This window comes from Nicotiana attenuata, chromosome 10, assembly GCF_001879085.1.
Source record: "Nicotiana attenuata strain UT chromosome 10, NIATTr2, whole genome shotgun sequence".
NCBI lineage: Eukaryota > Viridiplantae > Streptophyta > Magnoliopsida > Solanales > Solanaceae > Nicotiana > Nicotiana attenuata.
In genome coordinates this window covers 28660027-28670753 of record NC_031998.1, presented here as the reverse complement: position 1 = coordinate 28670753, position 10727 = coordinate 28660027, and the positions used below count along the sequence as shown (strand labels likewise).

The 10727-nt window shown below is 42.6% G+C and overlaps 1 pseudogene; it reads left to right on the top strand.

Annotated features, from left to right (window-relative positions):
* LOC109233671 lies at positions 1124 to 2953 on the top strand (annotated as a pseudogene).

Below are 10727 nucleotides of genomic sequence, written 5' to 3'. Positions count from 1 at the left end.
ACTTACCTCAAATCCAGAATTTAATCATGAATAAAGTACATGGAACAATTGACAATCATTATGCTCAATCCCAAAGCTTCTACTCAATTGGTTAGAGTCTCGTGCTGATAACGTGTTATAAAACAATAAAAGAAGAAGAGTAGTATTGCAGAGAAAAGTAGGGAGAGAGAATTCTTATTGATATTTAGGATGAATTACAATGGAATAGAACCCTCTATTTATAGGGAGATGGTGACTTAGCCACCAAGTAATAAACCCTAAAATCTCTCTAAATATAGCCATTCACCATAAATAGAACTCTATTTATAACATAATTTATATAAATTGTATTTTTATGTATATTGGGTAAAATATTCACCTCAATAGCTCCATTCTAAATCCAAAAGAAAATGAAAAATCACGGCATAATGCTTCCAAATCACGGAGATAGAATATTAAAGGGATGTATGTGTTTATGTGGCTTTCCTTCATTTAGCACATGTAAAAATAAAGAAAGGCCAGAAAAGGTATGGAAAAGCAAAATAATACAAGACCAAGTTTCGAACCCACGATCAATCTCATATGATGATCCGGCTTAAACCATTCGAGCAAGATACTCCATTTGTCAAGTGGGTTCAACAGCCTTTAATTTAATTAATTATTGTTTAGAAAGATAATTTACACATAAAAAATAAAAAGTTACGAAGGCAGTGTGGGTTCGCTCCTTAGTCTAACGCACGCAACATAAACTCAATAGTTAAAAGATTTAGATTTGGAAGAGTCTGCGACATTATTCTTTGGCTATGAATTGCAATCATTATTTTTGTGTCTTTTATTTTGTGCTTTCCAACTGAACCATGCAAGGAGAGCAGAAGGTCTACACCCTACTTACAAATGAACTAGCTATCATTATCCTCTGCATCGTAAAATAAAGAATTCATTAACCTCGAAAATGACATTTAATCATATCACATCCTTGAAAAACACCATACCTTTTTGCATGCTCCTTCGAGGTTAAGTACTCCACGCAAGTATATATAAGGAACCAACTCATTCTGAGAAATCTTCATCTAAGTTTGAAAGAAACCTGGAACCTCTACTATCACCAAAAATTATTTTCACCTTTCTAAGAATCGTTCTAAACATGGTGAGAACAACAACTAAACCTACCCAGCAGCAAAAAACCGATGACTCCTCTTCACAGTCAGTTGAAGTTATTGATCAAAAACCTCAGCTTGCAGTTATAGCACCACCTCCTCCCATTATGGCATCTGTCAACGACAGAATCAGGCCACTCCTTGACTGTGTAGATAGGCTCCGCCACCTCAACATAATGCAAGAAGGTATACAACTCCCAACAATCGTAGTAGTTGGCGATCAATCTTCTGGAAAATCCAGTGTTCTTGAATCTCTAGCTGCAATTAGCCTCCCTAGAGGACAAGGCATTTGCACTAGAGTCCCACTTATCATGAGACTGCAAAATGATCCAAAAATAACTGCACCTAAGCTGGAGTTACTAGGGTTCCTGTTCAAGGACAACCTGAGGACATTTATGAACAAATTTCTGATATCATTATGAAATATATAGCTCCTCAAGAAAGCATAATCTTGAATGTTTTGTCAGCTACAGTTGATTTTCCTACTTGCGAGTCTATTAGGATGTCTCAGAAAGTGGACAAAACCGGGGAAAGGACTTTAGCTGTTGTGACAAAGGCAGATAAAGCTCCTGAAGGTTTACTTGAGAAAGTTACTGCAGATGAAGTGAATATAGGACTCGGGTATGTTTGTGTTAGGAATAGAATTGGAAATGAGTCTTATGAAGGAGCTAGGAGTGATGAAGCAAGGCTTTTTTCAACTCATCCACTTTTATCTAAAATTGATAAATCCATGGTTGGGATTCCTGTTTTGGCTCAAAAGTTGGTACGAATTCAAGCAACAATTATTTCGAAATGCTTGCCTGAAATTGTGAGGAAGATTAATGACAGGCTTGCTCTTAATCTAACACAACTCAACAGGCTGCCTCAACACTTAAGTTCTGTGGCTGAAGCCTTGACGGCGTTCATGCGAATCCTGAGTTCTTCAAAGGATTCGTTAAAGAAAATTCTTTTAAGAGGTGAGTTTGACGAATACCCTGAAGAAAAAGAAATGCATTGCACAGCTACATTGGTTGAAATGCTAGATCAATATTCCAACGAGCTGCATTCGAAGAATTTTGAGAAAAAGGAAGACTTTTTGATGGAAGAGATCTTAGACTTACAGGAAACTAAAGGGATTGGACTTGCCAACTTTCTTCCTCGGTCCGTTTTCCTCACTTTGCTGCAGAAAAGAGTCAAGCAAATTGCTGCAATGCCGGAGTATTTTGTGGGAAGACTGTGGAACTATATAGAGAGAATTGTTATTCAAGTGTTGATGTATCATTGTGATAACTACCCACAACTCCAGTCTTGTACGAGACGAGCTGCGCAAAACCTGATTGCGAAGAAGAAGGACGAATCAGTGGATTGGGTAAGGGATATCATCGGGATGGAAATGCAGGCCGATTACACTTGTAATCCTGACTATTTAGCGACTTATGGTAAGCTCATGGCGCAACAAAACGCATTTATGGAGATTATGAATGATCCTGGGAAGGGGTCCGTAATGAACTTGGAAGGAGTTGGAGAAACTGAGGTTGGTCATTTGAGAGGTTTGGTGCAGCAGGCTTTTGATTTGAAGATGAGGATTACTGCCTATTGGAAAATGGTGTTGATGAGATTCGATGGCGTTGCACATAACGTTCACCATCCACAAGATGATTAACAAGGAAATGGAAGAGGAAATAGTTGAGGATCTGATGGCACCGGGAAGTGGTGGAATCGAGAGAATGCTAGATGAGTCGCCGTTGGTTGCTGAAAAACGCATTATCAGCCTCCTCAAGGAATCTAAGGAAGTGGTTGCCAATATAATGGATAGAATGAATCTCTCTTCATGGTGATCAAGATAGGGACTAGTGTGTAATGTTTAATTCGTCCTTTGTTTGTTTGGATCAGGGCTTCCTTGTCTGCTATGTTTTGGTTTTAATTACTAGTTGTGGAATGTCTACAGTTGGAATTGAAGTGTCTGTTCCCCTGCTTGTATGTAATATGTAATTGTTCTTGTCTTCAGTTCCTAGCTGCTAACTAAATGTAAATCTTTTGTCTTGCCCTTAATCAACTGTTTTGAACTTAAATTCGTGGTGCTTTTCTTTTCTCAAGAGTGTTTACTAATTCTGCTGCAAAATTTACACCAAATTGGCTCTGTTGATATTGTCATATGTTGAAATAGATAAGTTACTCAGAACAACGTAATTTACTAATGATTTTCTGAAGATAAGTGGCTAAATGCAAAAGAATTTAGCTCTATTTTTACAAATCAAAACTCAGTATTGACATGCTATAATTTTTTCAAAGGGAAGGATGCGGTAATAGCAGAAACTAATTAAAGCTCATCCATGTGAGGCACAGACAAAACATTGTTTGTCATTTAGATGAGGTGAAACATCCAATTCTTACTAACATTATGCAGAAGGCAATCGTTTTCTTCTATAGTGTATAATGTCGTTTCAGCAGATAATCAAATGCATTTAAGTCAGAAAAATATCTGAAGATTCACCACTAAACATCTATGAGTACAAGTTACAAATAGTAAGTGACATTTAATTGAGAACGTGATATATATTTTTGATTTGCAAGTTCAACAGTGTAAGCGGTAGACGAGAGACCAGCAACAACATGTCTTTTTTGGTGAACAAGACAGGAAAATCATCAGTGGTTTTCAGAGCTAAATCATGGATATTGTTCTGAGAAATAACTTGAAGGTTGTTAGTTTGAAGAATAGCAATAACTGATTCACTCACAGTTAGAAAGAAGAAGGTTATACATTTAAAGCCTTTAGAGTGACTAAGTAAAGCGTTTTTGCCCCTTATCGGTTGTTCCGTAGCATGGTGTTTCGTGCTAATTTTCAAATTTTTGCTGACTACAACAAGTTCACAGCTCTAATAGAAAGAAAGAGTACAATCTTATGCTATTATACTTGGACCAGAGGCTCTGTCCCTCAATTCCATGTGCTTTTATACACATGGACGAACCTTTCTTATAGATTTGCGTTGGAGGCCCTTGTTCGACCAAAAAGTTTTAAGCCCTTTTTGCTAAACTAATTGAATAAGTAGATATGGGGTAAATCCTAGCCAAAGATAATTTATTCTAGATCTGAGTTAGGAGATAGAGATAAACAAGCATAGCTAAACATGTAAATGGATTATAGTTGCGATTAAGTTCCGTAATGCAAGAAAAGGATGATTGCTCCAAAAAATTAAATTACCACGAAAAATACATAAAGGAACGAATCACCGTTCTTGAACAAGATAGACCTCCATACATTTGGTAAAGTTGAATTGCAGATAAATACCTAGATTTTAAACTCTTTGCTCCTCTTTTGGCGAAGAACCTCCGGGGAGAGAACCTCTCCTCCTTCAGAGAGATGTCTCTTCTTTTGTGTTCCCATCAACCCCCTTTTAGTTACTCTCTCTCATGATATTTATACAGAACTCTTTCCTAAAATGTCTAAGTGTTAAACTTAGCCGTTCGAGCCTAATTGAATGCTCGACCTCGATCGTAGCTTAATCACTCGCCGGTATATCGCTTCCTATACGTGACCTCGGCCTGGTTGACTCTTGGTAGTTAATCCTTAAGTAGAATTCCTTTGATCAGATTTTGACCTATACAGTTAGTCCCTCCGCCCGTCGGGGTTGCCTTTGGGTGAGCTCGGTGGGCGGACTTCGTCAGTTGCACTTCTCGAGAAATCTGAACACATTGGTCGAATAGTGACCCCCCTTTCTTGGCGAGGTGGCGACGTGACAATTCAAGAGCCGCACCTGACCGTTACGTCAGTTTGAAATGTCATTGTTTCATCATGCGTCATTATGGCACATGTTCCCCATACGTTACATCGTTTCCCTCGCTTCCTCCGTTTCGAAATTGATGAGGCGGAGTTTGGGTTTTCTCGATTGGGATGCCCATATCCTTATAAATAGGGATAGGCACTCCTCATTTGAATTGTTGTATTTTTAGAGCTTTTGGAGCCCGAGTTCTTTTGTTCTTCGAGTTTTCAGCTTCTGTGTTTTCTTTCTTCCTTCAACATCTTTTGCTACTGTCACCTCCTTCATCCTTGTATTTATTTTTCGTCACACAAATAGGAAAATGGCCAGTGCTTCCTCTAACCCTGTGACGCTGGCTGCGTTTGCACTTCCTCATGAGGAAGGGTTGGCCATGGTAGAAGATGAAAACTTCCCCACCGTGGACGAGATAATCCCACGCTCCGGGAAAGCTAGGTCTGACTTCAAGAACCTTCTTGAGGATGAACCTGAACCTGTCATTTCTACGATGGATGCGGCGACAATTAACGTATTTAGGGCTAAGTAGAAAATCCCGGCCCATGTTGAAATCGTTCTCGTTGGTACTGATGTTGTACAAATACATCGGCCGGGGTACTGCGCATTTTACGCGTACCCATTTGTCTTCGGCTACACACTTCCTCTTCCTTCCTTGGAAGAAGATTTTTTCCGCTTTTACAACGTGTGCCCGGATCAACTCTCCCCGTACATATACAAACTTTTCCTCATGCTTATCAAATACGCGGAGCTATCCAACCGTGGTATTTCTTTACGCCATGTGCTTCACCTCTTCGCCCTAAGTTTTCACAGCGGCACAATGATTCATATGCGCCATCGGGGGACCAAAGGGTTGGTGGTGAAGATGGACGATAAAACTAATCGTCGCTTTTGGGAAAATTTCTTCTATGTGAAGAGCGATCACATGGTATCGAACCCCAGCGGATTCCCCGAGGAGTGGAATTTTGCTCGTAAGTGTTTCTTTTTCAAAATGACCGTTGCTTATTTTGGGGTAATCTGATCTTTCTTTTTCTACCTTTGCAGCCGAGCGGGAACCTCCTTCACCGGTTGTTGACATTCGCAACTGGGTGAGTCAGGTTTTTCCCCATACTGTAGGGATTCGCGAGTGGCCGCACTTCAATGAGAGGTTTAGGCGTAGACCTGCGGCCGGTGAGTCACCTTTGGCTTTAATCGTTTACTTTTATACCATCATTTTTATCCACCTATCTCTCTTTGTTTATAGGTCGGAGGGTACCAAGGAGGGTGAGGGCTCCTACGCCTGCTTTTCGCCAGTTGGGTGTCTCTGTCGAGCCCATACTTGTTGTGGCTGCAAGTGAGCCTGCTCAGGCCACCGCTGTTTCGCAGACTACAAATTCGCGTGGGATTGGCCGCTCAGATGCTGCTCCCTTGGCGGGGATTCCGGCTCCCGCAATTCATTGGGTGGACGAGTCTTTAGAGAGCGAAGACAAGGAGGATCCTTTAAAGAAGCGGATGATATCGGATGGAGTGATTGGGACCGAGAGGCCTTCGAGGGATGAACCCATGTTGGCGGTGTCCGAACCGGGCGGTGGTGCTAGTTTAGGCGTGGAAACCGTGCCTCTTGTGGTCGTGGAAATGGCGCCCTTAGAAGGGGGACAGGGCTCGAAGGCCGTTGCGATCGTTCCGAGTGGTCCATCGACTTCGCAACAGGCCTGTGCTTCCCCTTCGGTCAGCGAGAGGGGAAAGGGCGTAGTGGCAGATGACTATGAATCCGGTTCGGATATTGACCCCGAGGACATAAGCATATTTGAGGCGGGGTTTACTCGGGTGGAGGCGGGGACGGGATAATTCCTCCCGCGTGATCGAGATTGCTCCGGAGTGCTATTTGTTGGAAGACATGGTGAGCCCGGTGCCCCAATTTGCCCTTTTTGTTCTGCTACTAAAAGTAGGGCTCTTCAGGAGATCAGCGATGCTGGCCTATCATGCGGCGTTGCCGGAATGGCTTTGAGGGTGAGTCTATTGCTAGTCTATTGCTTTCTTCGTTTTATGTCTTCCACTCTTGCTAATTTTCTCTTTCTATTTCCTTTTCTTTCGAATTTCATCTTGGAGACTGAGAGTATCCGCCGCGAGGAGAGGCGGGCTGCCGCTTTTTAGAAAATAGTTTAAAAATACCACCGATACCGTGACAAGTGCCGCGAGATGCATGCACGGCTCAGGGCGGGCGGCAATCCTCAATCCCTTAGGGAGGAGTTGGAGCGGAAGGACGAGGACCTGATGCGGTCTATTGGCAGATGCAGCGAACTCGAGGGGCTTCTTAGGGCTAAAGAAAAAGAGCTCGAGGTGGCAAGGATGTTGCAGCTGAGTGTGTTGATCTTCAGGCGAAGGTGGTGGCCCTGTGGGCGGAGCTTGAGAAGAGTGCCACTAGAGTTGCCGGTCTAAGTGTTGAATTGGCGGAGAAGGTGACCGAGTTGGAAGGGAAGGCGACCGAGCTGGAGAGGGTTGAGGGAGCCCGGGTAGCGGCCTTGGCGAGGGCTACGGCACTGGAAGAGTCTATCCACATTCTCAGGTCTGAACGTGCAACTGAGATGGAAACGGCTGCTCTGAGGGAGGCGCGACTTGATGAGAGAATTTGCGGGCTTGAGAGAGACGTCTCGACCTTAGGTGATCAAATTGCTGCTCTCGAAGCTGAGAGGGCACAATTATTGGCTTCGACTCCTCCTGCGTCCACCTCTGTTACTGTTCCTCGCCCTTTGTATGAGATGTGGATCCACGCCGAGGCTCAGCGGGATATCTATAAGGGTTTGTTGGCAGCGGGGAGTATTCCTGAAGCCGCCTTCGAAAAAGCTCATGTTAAAGCGCGTGAGGCTCGGCTTGCCTGCAGCTATGACCCCGCGATGTTGGAGGCCGGCGGAGGTGTTGAGAACGAGGACGGGCTTACCTCCAACGATGGACATTTCGATGGAGAGGGTGACGGTGGAGGCGAAGCTGCTGAACCAAGTGGGGAGAGAGATGACGGCGTGGATGGGGGTAATGCTGAGTGAAGCCTTTGTACTTTTTTTTTCTGGTATTTAATTTTTCTGTATTTAGTTAGTTGGACGGGGACCCCCTTTTGGCCCTTTGTAGGACGTTATTTTCCTTTTGAATGGAACAGTTGATTTGTCCTTGATTGTATGTCTTTAGCCTTTCTTTTTTTTTTGGTTGAATTTTTCGGATCTTTTCGCAATGAGTCCCTGACTTTTGGTAGTTAATTCGAGCGAGGTCGAATTTTAACTCGGTGATTCGAGCGAGGTCGAATTTGTCTTGCTGATTCGAGAGAGGTCGAATTGAGACTATTAATTCGAGCGAGGTCGAATTTTAGCTTGTTGATTCGAGCGAGGTCGAATTTAGACTACTAATTCGTGCGAGGTCGAATTTTAACTTGGTGATTCGAGCGAGGTCGAATTTGTCTTGGTGATTCGAGCGAGGTCGAATTTAGACTGTTAATTCGAGCGAAGTCGAATTTGTCTTGTGTTAGCGTGATGTGTAAACTTGGTGGAGTTGCGTATGAATTCTGTATGTTGCTTCGCTTACTCATTTATTGGAGAATACTACATGCTGCTTTACGGTCTGTGCATACATTCGAGGAGTCCCAGTCTATCTAGTTCACTGCTTGGCCTAGAGAGATAGTTGATAGACCGGGCGATGAATGTCTCGCTCAAACTTCGGGACGTCTCAATATTTGTACGAGATCGACTTTTGTCTAGTTGTGTCGTCGCATAGTGACGTCGGCGGGCGTGTGGGTTAGTTTCTCGCACTTATATTCTGTCTGCATGTTGGAGAGATCCGTATGTTTTCCGGACTGGTGACCCAGTCCGAGTCTATACCGACTTTCCCTTTATGGCGTTGAGTAGCAACTCGTTGGGGGGGGGGGGGGGTTCATTCGACCGTTGCTTACAGGGTGATATGACGCGGAGCGTTTTCTTGGTGTGCTATTTTGATGGCGTTTGCTCCCGGTTCGCGTGTGGGTGAGTATGCCCCTGTTCCTGTCCCATTTTGAAAAGAATAGCAAGTTAAAACCAAACGAAATCATTTATTACCTCGACTTATTGGCTGACCGGTGGAAGGGAGCGACCGTGTTCCTTTCTTTGGCTATGTTTCGTAGCTGCTATCACTGGTCGAGCTAATATTCACCGAACTCGGATGACATCCTGTCGGTCTTTGGCTTGGTGTTTTTGCCGTCTCCGCTACTTGGATCTGGGAGGTCCCTTCAATCTGATTGGCAATGAGCTGAGAGTGCTGGGTTCAGATCTGATCTTAGCCTCGTGCTTAGCTTTGGCGTTAATCGAATTCGGGCACCTTGTGGGCTGATGACTTATTTCTCCCGTTGGGTTCTTCGAGTTCAAGTCTTAATCTGATCTAGTCCCGAGTGCGTGAAGATATGGAAACATAGGCCGCACCACAAGCACACAGGCGAATGGATGAAGTTACAACAAACGGAAAGTAGAACTAGGATCGAGTTTAGATCTAGAGGAAACTAAAACTTTGGCTAGGAAATCCCCACAGATGGCACCAAATTGTTCGACCAAAAAGTTTTAAGCCATTTTTGCTAAACTAATTGAATAAGAAGATATGGGATAAATCCTAGTCAGAGATAATTTATTCTACATCTGAGTTAGAAGATAGAGATAAACAAGCATAGCTAAACATGTAAATGGATTATAGTTGTGATTAAATTCTGTAATGCAAGAAAAAGATGATTGCTCCAATAATATTAAATTACCACGAAGAATACATAAAGGAACGAATCATCGGTCTTGAACAAGACAGACCTCCATACATTTGGTAAAGTTGAATTGTAGATGAATACCTAGATTTTAAACTCTTTGATCCTCTTTAATTTGGCGAAGAACCTCCGGGGAGAGAACCTCTCCTCCTTCAGAGAGATGTCTCTCTTCTTTTGTGTTCCCATCATCCCCCTTTTAGTTACTCTATCTCATGATATTTATACAAAACCCTTTCCTTACCCAGCAGTCCTTAACTGTGGTACCTAAGCTCTTGGAATATCCAGTAAGATATCCCTCTAAAATGTCAAGTGTTAAACTTAGCCGTTCGGGCCGAATTGAATGCTCGACCTCGACCATAGCTAAATCACTCGCCGGTATATCGCTTCCTATACGTGACCTCGATCTGGTTGACTCTTGGTAGTTAATCCTTAAGTGGAATTTCTTTGATCAGATTTTGACCTATACAGCCCTTAACCCTTTTTATTATTAGTAAGATAGGTTAAAAGACGAGGATGATTTTTTTTGCTCTAACTGGTTGTGAGCATGAAAATTGCATTACGGAACAGAGGACCAAGAAGAGGAATTTGGTGTTGTATTTGACGTGAATAGCCAATTCCTCCCCCCTATGACTTTTCTCATTAATTTTATTTAGTGAAAATGGCCTCCTGGCCACTTAACCCAGTTGTCAACCCGGTAAATGAACTTACAAGTTTCTCATTTAAATACTTGTACTTGACTAAATGAGTACCAATAAACACCTCCGACAATTGACCAAGCATATGTGACAACAATATGTGTGACGTGGCAATAGCGTGTGCATATCACGCAAATCAGATGCGTGAAAGCAATTTGCTTGAGTAATGAAAAATAAAAAGAAAAGATAAAAAGTAAAAAAGAATAAAAAATTCACAAAAACCCACCCGACACCCCATCTCCTCATCCCTTTTCCCTTTCTTTTCTTTTCTTTCCCCTGAAATCACAAGTCCTTCTGTTTCTCTTTTTTTTCCCATCTCTATTAGAGGCTTTGAAGCTCTTCATGGTACAACAATGGTAGATCTATGCTCCATAAAAGTACCTCAAATAAACTAATCGCCTGGCTT